At 49.6% G+C, this 25584-nt stretch overlaps 1 protein-coding gene across 5 annotated transcripts in view; it reads right to left on the minus strand.

The window, feature by feature from the left end:
• Positions 1-25584, minus strand: part of ZFHX3 (zinc finger homeobox 3) — a 376930-nt gene that overhangs the window by 129567 nt on the left and 221779 nt on the right. For all 5 annotated transcript variants that reach the window (XM_074550648.1, XM_074550646.1, XM_074550642.1 and 2 more), the window contains one exon: positions 3617-3927. The gene's annotated coding sequence lies outside the window, so the exon portion shown is untranslated. The remainder of the gene's footprint in view (positions 1-3616; positions 3928-25584) is intronic.

Here is a 25584-nt window from a genome sequence, read left to right on the forward strand (position 1 = left end):
CAGTCCCTACAGCAGCCCTGCAGTAGCGACGGGGCAGCCACAGACACACAGCCTGCTCATCTGCTGCACCATGGGAAGCTGCTCTCCCGCCCTGTTGTAGGAGCAGTCATTTGGGTTGGAAACGTTCCCCAGCACTGCCAAGGACACCAGTAACCCGTGTGCCCCGGTGCTGCACCGCACAGCCTGTAAATCCCCTCCAGGGCTGATGACTCCACCGCTGACCGGGGCACCCTGTGCAAGGCCTGCACAGCACTTTCAGAGAAGAAATTTTTCCTGATTGCTAAATCATAGATATCCTGAGCTAGAAGGAACCTACAAGGAACATTGAGTGCAATTACAGGACAGGACAGACCCAAGAATCCCACCACATGCCTGAGAGCTTGTCCAGCCCTTCCTGAATGTCCAGTCTCAACCTCCCCTTTGCCTGGCCTGGCCTTTTCGATGTGCTGGTGTTTTGTGACAGGAGTGTTCTGCTGTCTGCAGCTGAGCACCCTGTGAGGAACTCAGGCAAACTAAATAATGAGCTTTTAGGAAATCAATTAATTAATAATAGATAGGATGCCGGAGCAGGGCTTAAAGGGGTTTGCTGAGTTAGCACAACGAAAAATATGACTGTGTGTGGAAATCTGTAGGCGCAGAACTTTTTCTCCACCTTTTCAGTAGTTTGAACGTGCCAACATGAGACGCCTGAGCCCCAGTGCCCTCGGCCAAAGCCCCTCACAGACAGGTACTGTTAGCCCTGCAGAACACAAAGACTGTGCACCATCTCCTCCCCATCCTTACTGGCACTTCAAGGCTGCACAAAAGCACAGCCCATGCACAACTCTTCCCAAGACCAATTTTTAAGCCCATTTGTTCCTAAATAGCGCTAAACTGTACACGATCCCTGAAAAAAAGCTGTCCAAGACTATACAAGTAGGATTTTAAAAATTATTTCAGGAGGAAGCATGATCTTGTTTCTAAGATCCTTGGCCAAAAAGAGTATAAAATTAATGGTATTAAGTTCCTAAAAATACTCTTGAGGATCTGGGAGTTGGAACAAGGGCTTGGATTCTATTCCTAGCTCTGCCACAGACTCACTGTCTGCAATGAAGGACCAGCTCAGATGGGACACGGGGTATGCTGCAAGTGCCCAGAAATGCACTTCAGAGCTCACTCCCCCACCTTCTGCCCGATTTCCCATTTTGTGCAATGGCTACAAAAGTGACTCTGATGGAGCAGAGCACATGAGAGGGGATGTTGGTGTAATTCCTTCTGGTTTGTTTCCAGAGCACCATGAAACCACGTCCTCTTATGGTGCCTCAATGATCAAGTTCACCTGCCCTTTTCTTTCTCCCTTCTCTATTTCTCTGGAATCAACTCTTAAAATTCAAAACACCAGCAGGTACAAACAATTGTGATTAAAAAAGAAACTACCTGCTAGAAAAGTGCTTTTTCCCTCCCAGCAAGCACACTTCCTTGCACTGTCCTCCTGGTCAGTGGCAGTTTGTCTGCTGTAAGGGTGCTCAAGTCCAGTACCCTGCAAAATTCAGCATTAAGTCTGTCTCTTTACTGCCCTGAACAGGAGAGACAGGCATCCTTAAAATGCAACACTTGTTTTTACCCCTGGAAAATCATGAAATATTCACCTTTTAATATGTTATATTATTAGGAAAACTGTTTCATTATGTAAAAATGATTTTATGGGTCTTTCTCAACCTGTTTTACTGTTACTCTGTTAACTAAGGTACCTGTTTTTGCATGGAATCCCATACAAAAATGGATTAAAATAATTGTGAAAGTTTCTAAAATCTGAACAAGTTATTGTGGCAGGATGCCCAATGACAAAACAACAGCCCATCAGCAAAGCCTGAGCTGAACTCACTGGTGGCTTCTCTAATTACAAAAAAGGGACATCCCAATGGTACTTTGACAGAATCTCAAATCCCTTTAATTCCCTGTGTGTCTTAGCTATGAAACCACTTTTGGCACAGTAATTTAAACTGCTAGATAGAAAATTCAAAATAGCACATTTCAGTGATAAATAGTAAAGTTTTTGCCCCAGAGTTGCTTTTACACCAGCATGAGGCACTGAGATGGGACAGAATCCTGAGATTGAGTCCTGTATGGATCCCAGACCCTGCCAGGTTCTGCCATCAGTGAAAGTATTCCGAGAGAAATGAAAACCCAGGCAGTGAAAACCTCTGCTCACCCCACTAAAGGGAGGAAAAGAGACTGACATTTCCATGGGTGATTCTGTCTGATGAAATCAAGTATTTAAATGACTTCTATTTACACGGGATTTTGAGAAATAATGCTAATTTGCAGAATTGGCATCTGGGGTATGAGTATATATACCCTGGGAGAGCACTTAGGGAGCCTTTGTGAAGCTAAGTAATAAACGCTTTGTCTTCACCACACTATTTATGGGTTGCTTGGGGGCATCCTGCTCTCCTCCTGCCCCTACCTGGGCATAAAATTATTGCCCAACTAGGTTTTAATCAGAGCAACAGTAAATCTGAATGACCACACATGCACAGCCATTGCTGCTCCCTGATCTCCAGCATTAATTATAAAGCGAGACTGTTTACACAGTACATACCACTTTCCTGACTTCTTTCTTGTTTATGTCTAAACCTTTATGGACATAAAACTTTGGAATTTGCTTTTGGAATAAAACTGCAATTTAAGTGGCAATAACTGTGTTGGAAAGCAACTCAGCTCTGGCTCCCCCGGTGCCGCGGTCACGGCAGGTTTGCACTGGAGCCTCTCCCACTGCAGCCTGTTGGTTCAGGTCATCTCCTTGCTGTCCCAGAAACTGCAGCTGGAGCCTGCTCCCAGCAAACAGTCCAGCTTTCCCTGCCCAGTCCCTTCCTGCACTTCTGCCCCCGTCTGGCTGCCCTGTGCGTGTCCCTGCACACCCCGCTCTGGGGTGTGTGCTGCCCGCCCTGTGCCAGCCTGGGCTCAGGTCCTCAGCCCTCCCCTCCCAGGGCACTGACCTGGCAACCTCTTTGCTCCTCCACACAGAGCCCTGTCCCATGCGCTAAGACACCCCCCGAGTCAGATTTCCCTTGAAAGGGAAATTTTTCTTGTACAGTAAGTCCTTACAAACAAAAGAGACGTCCATCAGATGCCATACACAAGTGAGGGTACCAGTAGTAAAGTTACTGATGCTCCACAAGCACTAAATTATTCCTCGTCACACTGGCCTGGCTGCTCATTTTGTCAGGCTGTCACACAATAAATTAATATGTTGGCTGTTTGGGGCTGAGAACTCTTCTATTTGTTCAGTAAAACAGATACTGCACACCCCAGGCACCATATAAAAATAATAAATTACTATAGCACACAGGCAAGGTATTACTTGTCTCTCTCCTTGCCTTTACTTTATCCCCTCCATCCTCTGCCTTTCCTCTGATCAATTCATCTCCCATTTACTTTCTATTTCTGTCTGTAGGTTTCACTCTAATACACGCTGCTCCGATATTCCAACCATGCCACCTGCTCCACAAGTACAACTACAGAGGCTCCACGGATGGGGAGAAGAGGAAATCAACAAAAGTTCAAGGGGAGGAGAAGAAAGAATGTCTGTACTGCATACTGCAAGAATATTAGGAAAAAGGAATCAAGCCTCTACCTGGTGCTGTCTCTTACGCTGACTTGGACGCCTCCTGATTCCTGCCAGACTCCCTTTACTCTTCACATCCAACACAGAAATGTGGAGACTTGGTAGCCAGAGGAATTGAACAGCCTTCTCTATGTAGGCAGGTTGGGAAGTCTTTGACCCAATCTCCCTTGTAGGTTAAAATGTCCTTTAATTCTGGTGGGCTGTGCTGAGATGGGAATGAATAAACTCTCTCTTCATTTTAGCGTCCAGCTCGTGGAAGCTGCACAGGCTGGATGTTAAGTCTGTCCAAATTCCTTTCCTCTTTGGCAAGGTTATCCAACCTACAAAAATAAGAATTAAATTTAAGGTTTTGTTTGGCTTCTTACAAGTTCAGATCCTGCCCCACATTTTCCAGGACACAGTTCCAACCCAAGTTTTAGCACACGGGCTCCCCAAGAGCGCCCGCAAAGTCATGGGAAGTCATCAAGTTATTGCAATACTAAGTGCATTATATTTCCAAAGCATCACATAATCTTAACTAATAAAAAACCCAACAGAATTTACTGTTTGTTCTTTAAAAAAAAATAAATAAGCAAAGAAGCAAAATTTAAATATTTATTGAAAAGCTAAATATTGTAGCCTTGTGCAGTTATTGGCAGGAGATGCTGTGCAAACAGAGCGCCGGCAGGCTGCTGCCTCCCACATCCCTGGGCGCTGGCCCGGGCCCCGCTCGCTCCGCACACCGCGCACACCGCGCACACCCCACACGCTCCGCACAGCCCGCACCGGGCCCCGCTCGCCCCGCACACCGCGCACACCGCGCACACCGCGCACACCGGGCCCCGCTCGCCCCGCACACCGCGCACACCGCGCACACCGGGCCCCGCACGCCCCGCACCGGGCCCCGCACGCTGCCCGGGAAAGCGGCGCGGTTCTGCTCTGGCCCATCTGCGGCTCCGGGCCGTGTCGGGCCCACCCCGCGTGCCCTGTCCTCCCACGGGAGGTGCGGGGTGCGAGCAGGAGCCCGCTGGCGGGGCAGGGCGGACACCGGCAGGTGCAGGTGCAGGTGCCGGGGCCGGGGCCGGTACCGGTGCCAGGGCAGGTCCGGGGGTGCTGGGGCAGCCCGGCCCGGCCCGGCCCGGCCCGGCGGAGCTCCAGGTGAGCCGGGCTGGCCCAGGGCAATGTTTGCTGCTTCTGGCATCTGGTTCCCACCCCTCCTATCCCACGTGGCCGTGCATTAGTGATGGGCGCTGCTGGCAGATGGCAAAGTTCGAGCCGGGCTAATTAAACATACCGAGCTAATAACCTTCCATTTTGGGACTGGTATAATTCATAATTTAATGTATTGCTGCTGAGACATTAACCTTTCAATGACTGGCACAGTGCCCACAGCAGCCTGAGTGCTGACCATCTTTCAGGAAAATGAGTATTATTGTTAAAACAGGTATAAATCATTCATGGCTTCAGCTTTTGTGTCAAGCTGCACATGAAAATAAGTAGTAGGCTGGGTAATTTATTTACCTTTTGGTGGTTATTCTTATGATTTCATGATCATATTCTCTGATTCATAAACACTGGCCAATTGCCATTCCGCTCTCGTTTTACCATTTCAATATTGCAGTGGTTATTCCGATTTCCATCTTTTAACAAGTTCAAGACCGGTGCAGAGTTGCTTGATCCAGGCACAAACATAATCTCATTTCAAGGAGGAAAAACTTATTTTAAACTAATTCCACAGTATTCAATGCAATTATTAAAGCTACCATCTTGTTACAATTTAGCACTTTGCTCAAAGAAGTGTTTCTTTGGAAACTGGTGCATAAACACACAGATTAAAAACTTTTCAAAATTCTCCTTCAGAGGCAGCTGGAAGGAAGCTCACACGTTACTAAAGAGTTTAGTAAAGATCATGTCCTATCTCTTCCAATCAAATGGTGAACGAAAATGGCCAATGCTCAGTCAAAAGGGCAAACTATCTCTGTCTTTGAAGGCACATTAAAGATGAGGCTAAAAAAAATCCTAAGTGGACGCTGAAGAACTAATCCATTTGCAAAATTGCTATTTTTGAAGAGAGAAATTAGCTAAGGAATCACCAAGAAGCTGTTTGTGAACGTCTGTCACACTTTGTGCATAGGATAATGCCAAGACCAGGATATTTTGGAGGCATAAGAGAACAAGGAGCAATATCAGCATTGCTGATTTTAGGCTTCTCCTCAGGACTTCATATGGTCACTCTCAGGACTGTATGAGTACCGCCAGAAGATAAAGCATTTGAACCTGTTCATGGGGACATTACTCAGAGCCCCTTGGAACAGGAATTATTTGAGAGGTTGAGGTTGCTCTGGGTACCTTTTCATACTGGAAACATACAATGTTAGACCCAAGAACATCTCTTTTTTCTATTGATAATGATGCAGGAGAGAACCCCTCACTCCTACAAGTGATCACCTGCCTCTCTTAATCCGTATCTGTGTCACCTGTGCCCAGGTGTACCTGTACCCTCCCTTTGGGTTCTGAGATGTGTCATGGAACCAGATGCACCTGGATCAAAGCCTGGCAGCTCCTTTTGCCATGGACACTACAGTGTCCCTGCATTTCACTCCCTCTGCTGGCTCCAGTTATACATCAAACTAAAGTTTTGAGACCTGAAATTTCTTTAAGGCTGGGACATCTAAAATTCACCAGGATCTCCAGGCTCTGCTGTCCTTACAGGCAGCTGGCAGGGATGCAGCCCTTGCTCCTCCCAGGCACAGCACCCTGGCCTTGGGACAGGACCAGCACTGCCGGCACTCCTGGTGGTCAGCCTGGGTGGGGAGTGTGTCCATTCCACACTGGATGCTCCCCTGAACGAGGGCAGGGCCTCTTTCAGCTCACGGGGCTGTACCTGCTGGGTGCAAGAGTCCTGTGTGGCTGCAGGTGGCTGCTGTCCCTGCCCTGTGCCTGCTGCTGCCTGCTGTGCCGAGGGAACCCAGGGAACCAGAGCCTGGCCTTCCAACATCTGGCAGCTCAGCAAGAAAGATCAGAGTAAGGCTTTTGAGGAACAGCCTCCAAGGCTGAAGGAGCAGGGGTATCCCAGCTGTGGGTGTGTGCTGCTGCTGGCACAGCTCCTTGGCAAGCCAGGGCCCCCAGCCCTGGTGGAGCACGGGCCCTCCTGGCCAAGCTCCCGACCCAGCCGTGCTACGCAGATGGGCTCTTGTGCAATTCTCTGCTTTCCAGTAGCCACGTGATTCTCTATGGCAAGAATTACTCAATGTGCAGTTCCTGTCTGAAGTGGCCTATCCAAAGTATTCAAAACAAGTTCTGAGCAAACCCGCATCTCGAGGGCTGGTGTTGCCTTTAGGCAGATAGTGTTGTTATTTCACAAGTGGGAAAACTGAGGTAATTTTTTTTCTTTAAAGGGGGCAGATGCTGCACATGTACAGGCACTGAACACCCTTGGTGCTTGTCTAAAGCTGAGAGGAAGCATTGAAAAGACCTAAATGGGATAGAGAGGCTGCAAATTTGGGCATGAATCCCCCGGAACCATTATGCTTTTTGCCACACACACATTTACTTTCTGTAGAAATGGACCTTGTACCTCATTGTTCAAATACTTGTCTGCAGTTATTCTGTATTTCAGGTTCTTGGTATTTCAGGTTTTTGGTATTTCCCCCTCGTTCACATGCCAGGTGGCAAACCCCAAACTGGAGCAGAAGTCACTTCCTACTCTGTGGTTATAAGAGAGTTAAAGTTCAGATTTCTAATTGCTCTCTCGAGGCCTTATTACTTGTTGATTAGGGTGTTTTGGGAACTGCATCAAACCTATAATAATAAACACTCATTTGACTGGAAGTTTGTAGCTGCCGTGGCAGCCCTGCAGCCCTTCTGTAATGGCACACGTACAACCCAACCAGGAAAGGCCTCTCTAACTTCTTCAGAGGCTTTCCAGGCTGGACAGGTCTGAGCCATGGACTTTACCTGCCAGACTGGAGCTGGGGCTGCCCCTGGGATGGGGTGGGATGGGATGGGATGGGTTGGGGTGGGGTGGGATGGGATGGGAGCACAGTTGGTCATGGATTGCCCCAGGCAGGAGGGAAGTTGCTGCAAGTGTGCTCTTGGCGAGTCTCCAGAGAAGGGCAAGGGGTCTCCTTGACTCCCCAGAATGAATGGGCCTGCAGTGAAAGCAGGTGCTCAGCTGCAGCTGCTCCTCAGACGGGCAGTACCTGTTGGAAGGGTGGATCGATGGGCCCAGGCAGCCATGCATGAGCTGCTCCACAGTGGCTCTATTGATCAGAGCTAACGTGCCGATAGCAACGCCGAGCGCCTGACAGGCCGAGGAGAGGCGAGGAGGAAACAGCCTTCGCTGGTGGCAGACGCACACAAGAAAGCCGATAAAAAGTCAATTCCACTTAACTGAATGGCTGCTAACTAAATATTTTTGGGGCCAGAGCCTTCCCAGATAGCAGCTGGAATGTCTCTGCTCCAGAACTGAGACATCAAGTGCGCGTGGCATCGATGGCTGAGATAAGAGACGCAGTGAGGGCCGGCGGAGCAGGAGAACCTGAGGAGCCAGCCCCGCCTGCCCTGCACAGCCACGCACCGCAGGGGGACACAGGCACCCAGAACTGCTTCCCCCAGGTCCAATACTAGCATTGTGGACAATGTTTCAGGCCAACTTTTAGTGGACTGGATCAGTGCTTAAGGCACCGAATATAAAGTAATTCTCCAGCAGTTTGATTAATAGTGTCATAGTCATAGCTTCAGTTCAGGTTCAACCTTTTTAACGTTTTATTATTTTACAGCGTAATAAATCAGGGCAGCAGGAAAAGACAGATGCAGGAATGTCCCTGTCTCCCGTCTGCTGGTGCAGACAATGGGTCACGGGATAACGGCTCGCAGGCTGAGGCAGCTGATAGAAAATCTCCTGGAGAGGAGCCTGTAACAGAGCCAGCAGGGCTCTGAGGAAGGAAGAGGCAGCTGGAAGCCAGTCAGCATGTCCTGACCAAGGAAGGAGCTCCCAGGGGCTCCCAGGGGGCTCACTGGGATGAGATGTGCCCTTGCTGAGTGCAAGAGGACAGGCAGCGGTGCCACAGCACCAGCTGGCCCTGGGCACAGTGGGATGCAGCCCTGCAGCCCTGCAGCCCTTTCTCACGGAGCAAACCAGCCCCTTCCTGCCCGCCGGCACCAGCAGTGACCAAATCAAGCTGACCACACTGGTCCTTACTGGGCTTGCTGGTGCAGGGATGGACACAGCTCCAGGGCTACAGCTGAGGGAAAGGAAGGCTGAGCCCTGCAGGGCCAGCGCAGGCTGCAGAGAGGAGAAAGCAGAAGCTTTGCAGCTCCCTTGGTGGACAGCAATATAGATCATAGAGGGGAAAGAAAGAAGGGAGATGTTTTTGTGAGATCAAAAGAATAAGAGAAGTACATGTAGAGGTTCATCTCTGATGGAGCTGATGGAGAATGTGGGAACATGAACCTAAAACACACAGAGGAAGGGCCGGAGGTGGTGAGCAAACTTGACTTGTTAGGAAGGAGGGATGGAGGAAGAACAAGGGATCTGAAGGGATAAAAAAGACAAATCAAATACGAAGAAAACTCCTAAGGTGTACTTTTTATGGACTCAAATGTGTGTGTAGCAGCAAAAAGAAGTGGCTGTGGCAATCAAAGGAAGCAATGACAGAGCCTTGTAAAAGAGGTTTTGTCATTAGAATGGAGAGTGGAGAATGATCCAATCATTCAGAAATTCTGAAGGGTAAGGGAAAAACTGGGTCACAGTAAGAAAACTTAATGGAAAAGTAACAAAAATCTAATAAATGTACTTTGCTTCTCATATCACCTTGTTTGTTTTGTTCAGTGCAAACCTCAGGACAGCACACAGAGATGCAAATAAATTCATGTGTAACATGGTGACAACAAGTGAGACTAATGCTTGAAATTTCTGCCCTGTATTTATAGGCTGCTGCTTATACTGCAGAGCAAAGCAAGCTGTATATTGAACAAACATTGCACTGTTTTCCATCTTCCTTTAACAGGAGTTAATTTTATTTTTAAATTTTAATTAGTTTCATGCAGGGGCCTGGCAGTCCCAAGGCAGAAGCACCACAACTTGGGTTATTTGTCACCACAACTCTGGGACTGTGAAAAGAGGTACAAGTCACAGGCCAGGGAGCGGATGATAAAGTACTGTCAGCAGCTGGACTGGGCACCCAGTTACTTGTGTTTGCATGGGCTGATGTTCTGTAGAACAATGTCCCCAGTGCTGTCAGGGCCTGCCTGACACGGTGGGTGTCTGCAGGCTGGACCACCCCGGGCATCGGCACGGACAGACACACGGACACCCACAAATCCCACCGCTGTTATCTACAGGCTTTTAAAGAGAATGCTTTGAAACCGTGTATCTGCTTCTAGACTAATTGAAATAAAGGTTAACTGTGAGATTGAAGCCACTTTCTGACAGTGAACCTTCAACTACACAGCGAAGGCATTGGCACAGCCAGAAATCTCCCTCAGCCCACGTGTCCCATTGCTGGACAGCCAGTGGGTTAGGGAAAAAACCAGTCCAATATTCCAGTATCTTTTCTGCTAAATTCTGTGCAATTCCAAGCTAGACTGAAATCCAGCCTGTTTCACTCTGCTTTCCTACCAGGCTACCTCCCTGCATTCTGTTATGCTGGAATGTTTTAAAGCTGACATGGCACAGGAAAAACTAATGAAATCTATTAGACTTCCAGTACAAAAGAGAAGAGATTTCGAAGAAATACTGCACAAAAAAAGGGCAGATTAAAAAAATTGAGGCAGCAGTGAACAACAACTATGTGCCACAAAAAGATAAACACAAAAAGCTCTGCTCTCTTATAAGACACCCACAGTCTCCATCTGTCATCCCAACCCTTCCTCTCCCAACTGTTCTTAAATTAAATGAATGCTTCTAATGGGCAATTTTCTCATGAAAGCATATGAGAATTCATCCAAAGACAAATTAAAACAATGCTGTGGAATCAAGCAATTCACCTCTCTCACAGGCTGCCTGGCTTCAGTGGTTGCATTTACAATAGAAAAAAACAACAATAAAACACCCAAATAAAGAAAAACTGGCAAAAGAACAAACCTGGCACTGGCCATAGCCAATGCAAGCACAGGTCACTCTCTGCAATCGTTCTCACAGTCCTACAGCTAAGACTAAAGGTTATTTTCTTCTGTATAAGAGGCTCCTGTACACATCAGATTTACTGGTTCTGTCCTTTGTGGGTCCTGCAGTCCAAATACCTCCCATGGGATCAGCAGTGTTAAACAATATATTATGTTTTTCTTCATGTAAATACACCTAGCTTGGCTACTGTGTCTGAAGTGGCTTTAAAATGTTATTTTCCTACCCATCACATACCATCTGAGTTCCTTTTAGCATCCTACACAGCATCCCATCCATGCTGGAGATGAATAACATGTTCAGATTTTCCATTCTCACTTTGGTTTCTGGTCACCTGAATTTTGAGGTTACTGCTTAGTAACAGAATTCTTCTGTATTTGGGTTGAATGCATTTAATTTCTGTCACTTGAAGCCTCAATGGACATATTAGCAAAATTGCAATGAAATGTTTCTATTAAACTCAGGTCTGAAGGAGAACACTTGAAAAGGAACCAGATGTTAAATTCAGACCCCATCAGCTGCCAGTGCCTCCTTCGTAAGAGGTCTTGGCTGCCTCGGTATTTCGCTGTGTGCTCTTCACCCCAGGCAGTCTGATTCCAAATGGTTTTGGTATTTTAGTTTTCTTAGCTGAGTCCCACTAAATTTAGATCTAGCAGCAGAAAGGAACTAGAAGGAGACGAGCCACGCCTGGGGCCCCAGAGAAGTTCCCAGAGCCAGAAGAGGCTGAGGCTGGAAGCACCTGGGATGGGGGATGTGTGTTTGGGCACTGCTCCTCCATGGCTGTGGTGCCCATGGCTGTGGTGTCCATGACTGATGGTGCCCATGGCTGTGGTGCCCATGGCTGTGGTGCCCAGGGCTGTGGTACCCATGGCTGTGGTGTCCATGACTGATGGTACCCAGGGCTGTGGTGCCCAGGGCTGTGGTGCCCAGGGCTGTGATGCCCATGGCTGTGGTGTCAGCAGGTCCTGGGCCAGGGCTGTGCTCAGGAGTGCCCATGCTGCCCCCACAGGGATGCTGCAATGCTGCCTGGACAAACCAGGGGTGCCATCATCGGCCCCCTCTGGTCCGGTCCATGCTGCTGCTGCTGCTGCTGCTGCTGCAGGGCTTCGTTCCTCTCTCTGGGTCTCGGCACCCCACCACAGCGCACTCACTGCCAGTCCCCGTGGATTTCCTTCTCTCTCTGCTTTAATCTTTTGTGCTCCCTCCCTGCTCTCTCGCTGTCTTTGCATGATTCCTACCCTCACCCTCTTCATTACCAAAGGCACTGGGACTGCTGGAGCTCGCAGCAGAAGGTAACTGACCCTCCCCAGACCCCCCGCTCTCCGTGACTCCTGCATGTGCTCTTTCACAGTTCCTCTTGCTCAAGTCCCTCACTGTTGTACTTAACCACTGTGAGTGACAGAAATCCAATGCTGACCACTTCATTATGTGCCGACCTTGTCCCCTGGCCTCCTGCCCCTCCATCTCTCTTGGGCAGTTTGCCCTGTGTCGTGAGTCCTTGTTAAAGGTCAGGACCCCAAACCATCAGCACTGGTCGTGTTGTTTTACTGTATCACCAGAGAAATCAGGGCTGTCGGATCTCATTAGAGCCCCATTTGCGGGGGAGCGCCGCTCCTGGCGCGGGATGAGCCGCTGCCTTTGAAACACAGCCTTCCCCAGATCGACCAGCAGCACGCTGGGATTATATTCCAGCACTCAATCTCTCATAATCGCTCCCACCCTTATTGGCAGGGCTACTGCAGGCCCTGCATGAGAAAGGAAATCCTCTTAAACAAATACTCCCTGCAGGAGCAAGACTCTGCTTCCCGATGAAGGGGCACAGGCCGTGGGCATGGGGAGGCCAGAGCAGGGCAGGTGGGCACAGGGAGGGCAGTGCAGGTGGGCACAGAGAGGGCAGGTGGCACAGGGAAAGCAGGGCAGGTGGGCACAGAGAGGGCAGGGCAGGGCAGGTGGGCACAGGGAAAGCAGGGCAGGGCAGGTGGGCACAGGGAAAGCAGTGCAGGTGGGCACAGGGAAAGCAGAGCAGGGCAGGTGGGCACAGGGAGGGCAGGGCAGGGCAGGTGGCACAGGGAGGGCAGGGAAGGTGGGCACAGGGAGGGCAGGGCAGGTGGCACAGGGAGGGCAGGGCAGGTGGCACAGGGAAGGCAGTGCAGGGCAGGTGGGCACAGGGAAAGCAGAGCAGGGCAGGTGGGCACAGGGAGGGCAGGGCAGGGCAGGTGGGCACAGGCAGGGCAGGGCAGGGCAGGTGGGCATGCAGGCTGGCCTGCAGCAGCCAGGTGAGCAAGCCCCCAGTGCTGCCGGGCTCTGCAGGGCCGCGGGGCAGAGCAGGGCAGGGCAGAGCAGGGCAGAGCAGGGCAGAGCAGCCAGGCTGAGGCAGAAGCTGGGCTCATCCTCTCCGTGTGCCCCAGGGCAGCCCGAGCTGTCACCGCTGCCACAGCGGGCAAGTGACGCCGCTTCCCGCCTGGGACACGGCAAACCGGGCTGCACTGCAGGTTAATTATTCACAGCCTTAGGAAAACTTCTTTAAATTGCAGCTTTTACCAGCTTCTTCTCTGACATGAGTACTAAAACAGAGCAACCCTTTCCCTCTCGGATTACACCACAGTTTTCAGTCACAGCCCTGACGCTGCACTGAGGGATTTCCAGAGGATGCTGTCAGGTGCGTTGGGTGGTAAATAATATCGTGCTCCACATGGGACTGAGCTTTAAAAAGAAAGTTTCAGCGTGGCTGTTTCTGTGTGGCTGTGTGCCGAATTGATAATTTCCCCAGTGCACAATGCAGAAAATGATGCAAACCCATTACACGAATTCTGAAGACAAAGAGAAAATCTCAGCTGCCTAAATGAGAATAAATCAAAAGGTAAACACAGAGGCTAACAAGAACCATAGGAATAACCTTGAGAACCAAACCCCATCTAGGACAATTCCCTGTACAGCATGGCAGGACAGAGGAGGCAGTATGTTAAGCTTGCAAAATAGAGATATTTCACTTAAATGAGAGTTTTGTAACAATTGCCTTTTGGGCCATATGAGCTCCAAGTTGTGCACTACAGGGTGATGCCTTATGACTTTTCTAGAAGCATTTATAGTATTTCAGCATTCCTTGACTGAAAAATTCCACCTTATCAGACGATGATGTTCCTCCTCAGGATAAGTCAAGCTGATGTGCAGGGAGGTGCTGCCAAAGCCAGCAGCCCATGGATGGAAAGGGAGCAACTGTGAGGAAAGAGGGGCTAAAGGAACTATAAGGGCAACCAAGCATGGAGGCAAGGTTTGGATGAGTTTTTATACCACCTTCTTGGGGGTTTGTTATTAAATTTAATGCCTAGAAAGAGGATGAAGTTAGATGTTGTACAGTGAGAGGATTATCTTTGTATGGCAGACTGGCAAAGGCACGGCTCACATGCAGTTCCACAGCAGAATTTTGAAAAATCCTTCTTCAAAAAAACTATAAAATAGGAAAAACTATGAAATCCTCAACTAGATGGAAAAAAGAGAAGATCTTAGCAAGTCTAACAGACAGCCCTAAAACCAAAGCATGTAGACTTGATAGAACTTATTAGAGTGGCAGGAGAAGGCAGTATCTGCACAGGAACAGCAGTTATACAAGAGGAGGATTTACCAGGAGCTCAAAAACCTGAGAATATAGTCCAGATTAAAGAGAACTCGACATCTGCTTTGCCCAGTCCCGAGCCAGGCAGGTGCAGCTGCATTTTTAAGAGAGTGTGTTAAAGAGGACTCTGACACACACGAGAGGTGCGACAGGGAAGAGCCTTAACCAAAATCAGCGACATTTTACTCCAGATTCTCAGGCAACTGGGAATGAGAGGATAAGGTTACCACACGTGTTGTATAGCCAGATCTGCTTTCTTCTAGGTCACTAATTCTGATATTTTTGCATCCATTTGGGTCAGCAGGGTCATAAAAGATGACCTTTCCATTTTGCAAAGTTTCTTCTAAATCATTCTCTAAGAGCTCCTTTAATGTGTTCTTAGGCAGAGCAGTGGGGCTGGCTCAGCTGGGCTCCTTTTCCATTCCATGCACAGTTACAGACATTTATTGCAAGGGCCTGTGATGTTCAGTCGGGGAAGAAGAGCTAAATTAGGCTAACGTGTATTTTAATTTAATACAATTTTAGCTAATACTGAAAATAGACATGTATGTGACATTGTTTAACTTTTGAGTATTTGCTTAATTAGCAGTTCCCTATGAGAACAAGTCACTCTTGGTGAGGTGAGTGTTCCCTGGGGGCTTCAGAAGGGGTCTCTGCCCTATGTGGGTGGTTCCCAGAGCTCCTGCTCTGTGTGGCCGCTCTGAATTTGCTGCTTGGCTTCAGCACTGGAACTAACTGTCAAGTCCAAAGCAGAAACAGAGTTTGAAAGGCAAACATGATCTGTGATCAATATCCTAACAAATCCAATGGAAGCCCCAGCTCCCAAAGGGTTAATCCAGAGAAGAAAAGGCATCCGCATGTTTAGCGAGCTAATGTGTTTATTGACTGGGAGGCCTTTAAGTCTTCAGCAGGGAAAAGCTCTGATAAGTGACTGGAAGTTCGAGTCAGACAGCCCGGTTTGGGTGGAACTCGGGTGCAACAGGGTCACCTTTTCCAGCTGATTGGCTCTTTAACTTCTGGGGGGGGTCATCCCTGGGGTGTCCTGTGGCAGGGGCTGCGCACCTGCCCCGAGTGAAGCCCCCGTGGAACAGGGGTGCTCCCACGGCAGGCAGAGTCCAGGCTGGCTGCTGTGGACACAGCACAGGCACCTTGTCCCACAGGAAAGGGACAGGCCAGCGTCCCTGCAGCGTCTGCAGCGCTGCTCAGCGTGTCTGAGCCTGGACCTGGGCAGCGCCGTGACCCTCCCAAAATCCTGCACCCAGCATTTCCACTGGGGCGCTCCAGAGTGTGACAGGACTGCCTGCGGAGCCCTGCTCAGCGCCTCCCCGTCCCACCCACAGCAGCATCCAGCCTGGCCATCGGGGAGCTGCCCCCACAGGTACCGCGGTGGGGACTGCAAAGTGTAATGAGAGGAAATTCCTCATGGATTTCTGCTGAACTGGAGAAAGGTTGTAACCAAACCATATACATATACCATATACAAAGTGTAATGAGAGCATATTCCTTATGGATTGCTGCTGAATTGGAGAAGGGTTGTAACCAAACCATATACATCCCATTCCCGCATTAGTTAAGCGATTATAAGAAGATGAATTGAATTAAAGTCCATCTAGCCAATGTCCTCTCATCAACAGGGACCAGCAACAGTCCTGCAGGCAGGAGTATGGAATTAGTGAGCACACAGTGCTGCTATCACCAACAACTTCGGATTAAAGGACTTTCTGAACCACAAGGATGTCCCACTTTTCAGCAGCCCTCAGTGGATTTTTCTCCCAGGAAGCTGTTCAGTTGCTTCTGCACACCGAGACCATCAAGAGATGCCAGTGTCCCAAGTGTCCAATCGGGAAACAAATAAATGTCCTGGAATATTGTTCCCTCTAGGTCTGGCAGTCTGGTTGGCAATATCTGAAGAGGCAGGTGAGGAGCAGCAGCAGCACAGCCCCAGAGAGGAGAACGGGCAGAATGAATTCTGGCACTGCTGCCAGTGAAAGGCCTGAATTGGAGATTAGAGATCCAGGGTGGGTGCTGCCCAGCACACAGCACACATCGCAGGGAATGTTCTCCTCCCGCAGAGTCCCAGCCTGGGGCAGGGCAGGCCCAGCCTGGGCAGGGGGATCTGCAGCAGGGCCCGAGCCAGGCTGGGAGCCACGGGGGCTCCAGAACCTTCCAGAACCTGCCTGGCTCGGGATGTTTGGCTGACCGGACCTTCAAAGCAGCCGCAGTGCTCCGGCTCTCGGGCCTCTCCTCACCTTCATTTGCATGTTCAAAGATCGCCCATGTCTGGCTGTCAGAGATGGTGACAGTTGGGGGGGTTTTTTAGCTTTATCAAGGGGGATTATTTTTAACCCAAATTATTTTGCATTGTAAATGTTTAAATCCACATCAAATCCAGATTAATGCATAAAATAGTCCAAGAGGGTATTTACTGGGGGAAAAAAATAACAATAAACCAAATTATTATGGCTAGCTACCATCTGAAGTGTTTTAAAAAGGGGAAAGTCTGAAATTTCGGCTAAAATATCACTTCAAGGAGAAGATTGAAATAAACCTCTCTGCAAAACGGCGCAAGTTTACATACAAACTGGAACCCTCGGTACTTTTTCACAACATGACTGGAATTAATAATGCAGATAAATCCTAAATAAATCAGGATTAGTGTTAACTACGTCTTGAGGTTTAATACGCTGTAGGAAAATGAAAGGGGGCCGGCGGGGGAGGCAGGAGCTTTGCCTCGGAGCTGGCGGAGCCGGAGGAGCGGCAGCCTCGGCCCGAGCCGGGCGGGCAGAGCGGGGGCTCGCAGGGGCCTGCCCGGGTCACGGGGCAGAAATAAATAAATGAGTGCGGGACACCAGGGGGAGGGGTGTCGCGGACTTTTGGACAGCCCGGCTCTTTGGATCTGGTTTCAGGAGGTCAGCCGGATTGCAGTATTTTAGCGTCTTATCAGCAAAAAGATTAAATTTCCCTTCGTGGTTAAAGAGCTCAGCTCCACTCTGAAGGAAAATATAAATAAAACTGCCAACACAATCGCCCGAGAGAAACGTGTGGCAGCGCCTCGGGGCTGGGGAGCAGCTTCCCCGAGGCCAGGGTGTCCCAGCCGTGTCCCAGCCGTGTCCCATCCATGTCCCAGTCATGTCCCAGCCGTGTCCCAGCCGTGTCCCAGTCATGTCCCATCCATGTCCCAGCTATGTCCCAGCCGTGTCCCAGCCGTGTCCCATCCGTGTCCCAGCCATGTCCCAGCCGTGTCCCATCCGTGTCCCATCTATGTCCCATCCATGTCCCAGCCATGTCCCAGCCGTGTCCCAGCCGTGTCCCATCCATGTCCCATCCATGTCCCAGCCATGTCCCAGCCGTGTCCCAGTCATGTCCCATCCGTGTCCCAGCCGTGTCCCATCCGTGTCCCATCCATGTCCCATCCATGTCCCATCCATGTCCCAGCCATGTCCCAGCCGTGTCCCATCCATGTCCCAGCCATGTCCCAGCCATGTCCCAGCCGTGTCCCATCTATGTCCCATCCATGTCCCATCCATGTCCCAGCCGTGTCCCAGCCATGTCCCATCCGTGTCCCAGCCGTGTCCCATCCATGTCCCAGTCATGTCCCATCCATGTCCCAGCCGTGTCCCAGCCGTGTCCCAGCCGTGTCCCATCCATGTCCCAGTCATGTCCCAGCCGTGTCCCAGCCGTGTCCCATCCGTGTCCCAGCCGTGTCCCAGCCATGTCCCATCCGTGTCCCTTCCATGTCCCATTCGTGTCCCAGTCATGTCCCATCCATGTCCCATCCGTGTCCCATCCATGTCCCAGGGTTTGCCCTGCCATCTCAGACCGTCTCGTCCCACCCTGTCCTCCTCCCCACGCAGCACGGAGCAGGGGCTGATGAACCCCTCGCTCTCTGATACAAAAGAAGAGGATTAAAATATTTCCATTTGTTTTGAAAACCCCAGAGGAGTAGAAAAATGCTTGTTGTGTTCACTTTGTTATCCAGAATCTGCTGTCTGCTCTGTTCTGCACCCCTGCGTAAGGACAGCAGCTCAGGGCTGCCCTGCCTCTCCCAGGTGTGGGACTGGGCTGGAAACTCTCAGAAATCTGCAGCATTCTAAGAAATCTCATCTCCCATCTGTTTCCTGTTCCTCTTTCAGCACTTCCCCAGTGCTCCCAGCAGCTCTGGGGCTCAGATGAGCTGCCCTGTGCCACAGCTCGTCACCAGCACCTGTGCTAACGGCAGTAAATCCAGCACAACTCCAGTCCCACAGCACATGTGCCTCTTCTGCCATCTCGGGTCCCTTTGCCCGTACATGTATGTCACAAACCTGAACACAGTCCCAGCTCTTTGCCTAAAGCAGCCAGTTTGCTAGACTTTAATGATAACCTGTTGTTTTTATGTGGAATATTTACCTATGATTAAACATTGACCACTAAGCAAACAGAGGAGGTTTTCAATAATTTTTCAATATTTAAGAGCTGGAAATGACCCTGTTTTATATCACACAAAGCTAAGTGTCATCAGTCAGTGGTGCTGGAGCTGATGTTAGTGGTTGGGGTTCTGAAACAACAGCTCCTGTAAGAGTGAGTCTGTGTCTCTGGTCTCTACAAGAACAGCCCTGTAGGGCTGTGTCCTGTGAGAGACCTGAAATGATCCTGGTGACACCCCTGGCAGGTCCCTGCAGGAGTCAGCACATTCTCCTCAGTGCCATTGGAAACTTCAAAAGCAGAAAATAAACCCCAAGTCCGCCTTTTCATTAAGGGAACTTCAGCACAGGTCTGAGGAGATAAAGATGAGATGCACAAGTGTAAGAAGTCCTGAGACACGTCAGATTGTTCCATCTCTCACAGAGATGACACTGACATCACACAGGCAATCAGAGCACGGTGCCACCCATGGATTCTGCTCTCCCAGGAACAGCCACGAGCCACCCACGAGCTCCAGGGGACCTTCAGGTCGGTTCAGGTGGACCAAACCCAAAGGATGCTGTCCAGCAGCTGCAGCAGCACGGCCCCCGGGCAGGCCAAGCCCTGGGCTGGGCTCACGGGGCTCAGGCTGCCCATCAGTGGGGGCACGAGGTACCAGGTGTAACGCTGAGACCTCCAGTTCCACCCTGCACCGCCCATCTGCGCAGCCAAAATCCCTTCTTTGGGCTGGCATCAGCGCTTCAGCCAACAGCCACAGGCACGGGGCTGTGCTGCAGCCCCAAACCAGCTCCCTCCTTGCCCAGCTCCAGCAAAACTCTGTCAGAGCAGTGGGCCCTGGGCCCTGGCCCTGCTGCTGTGAGCCAGGCACGGGGGCCCCAGCCACCCCTGCCCTGTCCAGCCTGGCCACCAGCCTCGCTCCAGCTGCCCCCAGCAAATCCTCCCCAGAGGCTCAGGAACGCCTCCCCAGCCCGCCTCTGCCAGCTGCAGGGAAGTGTTTCTGGAGGTTTGACCAGGACTCCCATGTCAATGTCCAGAAACCACTGGGTATTCATAGAGCACAGCAGCTGGCTTTATACTGTCATGTTTAAATGTTTGGGGTTTGCTTTCAGCCATTTCCAGTAGAAGAAAAAGGAAAAAATAGTCCCAAAGGGACAGCGTGGAAGGTCAGTGAGGAATGATGTGACTTGTGCTGTGTCCACTGCCATAATGGGGCCATGCAGCTTTGGCCCCTCACCCTACTGAGCAAACCCTGAGAGGATTAAATGCACAAAGACACACGACTGGTTATATTCCTTAAAAAACCCACATAGTGCTATTCCCGTGTGCTTGAAGGGAGTAAATCTCCCAAACCTAAAGACACCTGTGTGGAACAGAGCAAATAACCTGAAAACTCCCTGTGAAAACCAGCCAAGATCTAAGGACGATTCATTTGGTGCCCCAAAAGCTGCAAATTTCTCTTCACAAGGAAGTTTATACATCTCTTCTAAAAGAGGATATGAAAGCAGCTATAAAAAACAGGAATCAAAGTACAACAAATTAAACAAGGAAACATCTGTGACGATCAGTATGAGCCAAAGCTGATGGGTGTGAACAACTTATAAGAAGAGCCAGCTGTGTCAAGCACTACCCACAGAACCCTCACAAACAATAAACCTGAGAGTTCTGAAGTTCACCTTTGATACGATAAATTCAAATAATTGATTATTGTGTGCAATAATTAACCGTTACTAAACACAGAAGGGAAAAATGTCAATAACTGTGGAGTAAAACATTCCTGGCGCACATTTGTAATCAAAGTGGTTGATGTAAATATATAATTAAGGTCATGTAACAGTAAAGGTGTAGGTTAAGTAGCATCTGTTAAATATAAAGATTTTTAAATCACCAACTCTGAACACTTGTATCTAATAATTTTAAAAGAATCATTTGGAAACTCTTCAAAAGCTTCTGGCTAATCCTAAATATGTCTTTGAGAAATGGGAAAGTCTCTGCAAAGCTTGGGAGGAACTTTGGTTGCAGGTCTTTTAGAAGTCTTTTAGTACTCAGCACTAACCTGCGTGTGCAATGGAAGGTCACGCTGGCCACGTGCCAGCAAAGGGATGAAGGATGGAGGCACGCTGCACGGGATGGTACTGCACTGGGAGTAACTGCTGCTTTTCATTTTCTCAGCAGCTCTCATTGTGGGCTCTCAGATCCCCAAAGCTCACTTATGGCCATGTTGTGAACATGTGACAAGCCCCAATTTCCCAAAGGAAAGCTATGAGAAAAGCTTCCAGCCCTCCATTCAGAACTGGAAAGCCAAACACTTCATGGGATGGTCTTTGCCTGCGATACGTGAGGCAAGTGGAGGTCTGGCAGAAATGTCCAGGCAAAGCAGAGTGGATCTGCTTTGAATCTGACCACCACTGGGGGCTGCAGCCCTGGCAGGAGCCTTGCAAGGGGCTCGCCCACTCGGTGATGCCCTTTGGTGCGTGGCCAAGAGCCTCGTTGTCTCACAAATGAAGGACTGCAGAGCTCCCCTGCAGGTGCCAGTGTCCACCTGGGTCTGAGGCACAGCACTTTGAGCCACCAGGTAACACCAAAAATCCTGCCTGAAAATCAGGTCCCTTCGCAGCATTCAATGCTGGACACACAAAATTGTGAATAGCTTTGGTCTGCTGACCAAAAGATCAGTTTCTAAACAAAGAAGTACAAGATGTTATATCAGATGGCAGAATTCAGGAACTGAAATGACAGCAAAGCTGCTGACATACAGAGAATTGGGAAAAGAAAAAAGTATTCAATAAATTCATATGCAAATAACAACTCTACAGCCACCTTTCATAGGAGAGGAGGGACATGTAAAGGAACATGGGAAGTTTATTTTCCTATGGCATTTGAATGCAGTATTATTTGAAATGATCCTTTCCTGTGCACACTGATCATGAGGATGTGATCTTCCTCTTCCTCATCTCCTTATGTCTGGGTTTTTCTATCATCAGTTTTATTTGGCCTTAAACTAGACAGTTTTATTTATGGAATAAATGTCAAATTTTCTCATGAGCCTAGTGGCAAGCACCATGACAACCATGTGCTGGTGTAGATGCTATTGCCATTAAAGTAGGGTGTAGTAGTAGTAATCATAATAATAATAATAATGATGATGTTGAGGCCCTGAAGTGAGGTCTCTGTCATTGCAAACCATAACTTGCAAGTGCACACCAATGTTACACCACTGCAAAGCACAGTGCTCATCCTGAGGTTGGACAATTAAAACCAATCGTGTGGTCAGTTCCAGGAAAAACATCACTGACAATCACAAGCAATCTGTTATTATCATCCAGTATATCCCTAACACATCTCTGTATGCAGACATGTACATATCCTTGCATTTCACAGGGAGTGCATGGGGAAAGCCAGGGCAATGCTTGGTGTTCCCTTCTTCCGAAGCGGTTAAACCAACGCTGATGTTCCTGGTACCGGCTGATTAATTGGAGCAATTTTAATAAAAGAAACACCACCAAATGAAATAAAGAGTAAAGAATCCTTTCCCTCTGCCTCACATGTGGCTGCACCCTCCATATGGCCAGAAGGAAAAGCCATCTCCCATTTGCCCACCAAACCACATATTTAATCCATGTGCTTATGTCAAACTTAATTACAGCACATTTGGCATAAAATAACAATCCACATCCTTGGAGAGGGGAACTTAAGTAGTTAATATGTGTGATTGAATGAAAGTGCTTTGCTGAATGTTTATGAGAAACCCAAGACAGCCAAATGTGGTGATAGTTTAACCATTTAAACACCAGCTCTCCCGCCCTGCCCCGGAGCCCCTGGTGCCCCTGTGGCACCTGCCCAGCTGCCCCACAGCAGAGAAGGGCCCTGCACACACACCTGGCCCAGCCTTGCCCAGCAAACTCGCCAGCCCCTAATAACCCATGTGTTGCTCTGACTGACAATTTTCCCACCCGTCTTCCTGCCCTTTTCTCTCATTATGTGCATTAAAAAGATCTGGGTGCTTCTTTCTCATTTTCATGCCACTTTGTAGAACTCACAGGTCTCCAATATGCAAATTTTCTCTCTCTGTATCCTCCAGAACCTCTAAGGAAGCAGCCCTAAAACCTGGCTAGTGGTTCTGGATTTATGCTCATTTGGAGATTTACTGGGGAGATAAGGACAGAATAAAAAGGACAGAATGCAGAGGTGCTGCAGGTCCCACAGGGGAATCAGGAAAGCTGGCCAGGGAGCACTCTGAGACAGAGCCAGACAACTCCTGGCCCTTGGGCTGTGTGACTCTAAGTAAGCTCGGGAATGCTGCTCAGGGGCACCCGTGGGGCACAGGACAAGGTGTCTGCTGGCTCCAGCTGACTGCATGGCCCAGGACGCGGGGAGATGGAGCCCACGGAGACTCAGAGCACAATTCAGGAGCACAGGGCATCACAGACTGCCCGGGAAACAGGCTGGGCAGCGGTGGCGCAAGGGCACGGAGGCAGGTCCTGCTGGGGTGTGCAGGCAGGGGTGACACACAAACAAATCTTCAATGAAATCAGTCAAAAAGTGCCACAGGGGCCCAGAGAGGCTGCTGAGGTTTTAATGCCCGGCTGGAGAGGGTCCTCAGCAGCTTGATTTCTGCTGGCCTTGCTTTCAGCGGGGTTTGGACAAGGTGACCTGCAAAGGTCCCCTCTCACTCAAATTACACCCCAATAAGCAGGAAGGACAGAAAGAGGGGGTCACTGCAGTCAGCGCCCGAGATCACAGAGCGCGAGTAAAGTTCCCGTGTGAGGAGCGGTGTCTGTGGAGAGAGCGGGGGAAGAATGAAAAGTGTTCAGCAGTGACCTTGCTACAAGGAGCAGGAACAAAGAGGAAACAGCTGAATGTGGTGCGGGGGTGACGAGCCCTGGTAATGGCCTGCTCCTGCTCCCAGACAATGCGCATGGAAAATCTCCCATTAACTTCGGTGACACAGCACCAGGCTCTAAAAGAGCAGGCACTAAAGTGGATGACAGTGTCAGAAAAGAGAGGAGGAAAGAAGGAAAATTTAAGTTTCACTTTCATCATGCTGAGGATGAGTTCACTGCTGAAATTCTGCCATTCCCTCTTTCAAAAATGAACATAAATATTTTGCACCAAACTCAGAGGAGTGGCTGGAATGAACTGACTTGGTGTCTTTAAAATGATGGCATGGCCTTCTCTTGCCAGAGATTAATTCTTGATGATTTATCAGTGTGGGTCCTTCACCCTGCCCTGGATATAAAAACAGTGGTAATAGCCTAAAAATCATCACATTGCGTGCAAAATCCTACAGAATGCCTGCTGTACACTGATGTAACTGAGCGTGACACACTGGCTTCTACATCACCACCACTACCCTGCCTCTGCTAGCACAAAATAAAGTTAGTTTGCACACTGACTGAGAATATTTACATGTAGAAGATACATATACAGAGGACAAACAGGTGATGGAGCCTTTGGTAAGTATATGTATATAATACAACCGTATATTCCTATGTCAAGAAAAAAGGGCATGTTGAAGAAACTGCAGTTTCTAAAAACCTGTGCTTTTAGTCAGGGTGGCCAAAACACTGCCCAGACTAATATATAAATTGTATTTTCTGATATGGGGAAGCTTATGAGAAGAAATTAGTGAAATTCATCAAACACCTTTGGGGCACAGCTGCTCTGTAGCCTGGAGCTGCTGCTCACTGCTGCCACTTGTTCTGTTTGCTGTGGCATTCTCGGTGGTTTGCACCTCATGAAGAAGTGCTTCCAAGCAAAAGGACTTTTGTTTGGATGCAGAGGACAGAGTCCCTCATGCCAACACAAATCAAATACCCAAGAGCTGGGATGCAGCAGGGCCTGAGCGCTGTGAAGCGAGGGCAGCCCTGACCCCCAGCCCGTCCCTGAGGCACGGGATTCAGGCACGAGACCCAGGCACGACCCAAACTCGCTGCCACGTGTGTGCTCCCCATGGCACAGAAGCCAGGGGCTGCCCCAGGCCCTGCAGAAGGTGTGTTCTGTGCGTGTCCTGCACCGTTATTGACTGCAGACAGCACACAGCCCTCCTGGCAGCGCCCGGCCCGCTCAGTGCCGGCCCCGCTCCTGCCAAGCGCGGTGCCCTCTGCCCCTGGGCTGCACTGAGTTCCCCTTCCCACGTCTGCTTGACAGCCCTGTCTGCTCGGAGGGACCCAGGATTCCAGGCAGAGCTTTCCCATGCCATCGTCCCTCAGAATAGCTCTGCTCCCTGTATTTTTAGCAAGGCTCAAATGGGCCAATATGTTTGATTTTCCACTGTTTCCACCCAGCTCCAGTCCTGTCCGTGGCAGCCTCCCTGTGTTTCTACCGGCGTGTCTGGCCAGTGGTGCGGGCCCAGGAGGAGCTGGGAGATGGTAGCTCGGGCAGCAAGAACTGCTTTGCATACTTGGAGTTGTACAAAGCTGATTTTCTGAGAGAGAGAGAAAGACGGAGAAAGGGGTTTCTGTAAGTAGCGGAGACAATGAGAACAAGGCAGGCACTATGCCAAGCACGGGAGGACTGCCAAAACACATATCATTAGCTTGGGCCAGCTATAAGCAAGGAAATGAGAAACATATGTTGGAGAGCAAGGTTAGGAGCGAGGGACTATGGGTCAGTGACAGTCGTCCGAAAACTTTTCCCTTGTTCTTCAGCTGTGGCCCGCCGGTGTCAGATGTCACTCTGACAGCCTTCATTTCTCATGACGGCCAGGCTTATTTTGGCCTGCTTGTTTTTTGTTGTGTTTTTTTTCTTTCCCTCCCCTAATGGGAGTTATTGAGAGGAAGAAGAGAACAGACAAGAAATACTTTGCCACTTTTTTCCCACAGTTATGGGAAAATAACCTTGTTTTCTGTGATGTTC

This window comes from Zonotrichia albicollis, chromosome 13 (assembly GCF_047830755.1).
Source record: "Zonotrichia albicollis isolate bZonAlb1 chromosome 13, bZonAlb1.hap1, whole genome shotgun sequence".
NCBI classification, from domain to species: domain Eukaryota; kingdom Metazoa; phylum Chordata; class Aves; order Passeriformes; family Passerellidae; genus Zonotrichia; species Zonotrichia albicollis.